General features: G+C 28.8%; 1 protein-coding gene across 1 annotated transcript in view; it reads left to right on the forward strand.

Annotated features, from left to right (window-relative positions):
- Positions 1-400, forward strand: part of LOC132182078 (cysteine-rich receptor-like protein kinase 2) — a 6,868-nt gene that overhangs the window by 1,117 nt on the left and 5,351 nt on the right. The window lies entirely within an intron of this gene.

Genomic DNA, 400 nt, shown 5'->3' on the forward strand with positions numbered 1-400 from the left:
AACATTTTGTCGGGTAGAATTCAATGTATTTACCATTATATAAATATATAAATATTACACCCTATGTTTTTTTTTTTTTTTTTTTTTCCCCAGCGTGAAACGTGCACACATGACGCAACCATCAAGAGTCGATTGAATATTGAACTGGTGGGGAGGAGGTCTTGGTTTCTATGGTTGGGAAGTCTTCTCTTTGAAAAGAATTTTCTGAGTCGATTGAATTACTTTTTAAAGACCGATAAGAAGCTTAGAATTAAGTGGAATTGCGATTCTTTTTAATAATTAATTTGCTATCATTAATCGTTGTGATGAGAAATGATTTTTTTTTTTTTTTTCTCTACTCATTCTTTCAATTTTTTTTTTTTTTAATTTTTGAAATTATTATTGAATTCGTTGGGATATG

The sequence above is a fragment of the Corylus avellana genome, chromosome ca5, assembly GCF_901000735.1.
Source record: "Corylus avellana chromosome ca5, CavTom2PMs-1.0".
NCBI lineage: Eukaryota > Viridiplantae > Streptophyta > Magnoliopsida > Fagales > Betulaceae > Corylus > Corylus avellana.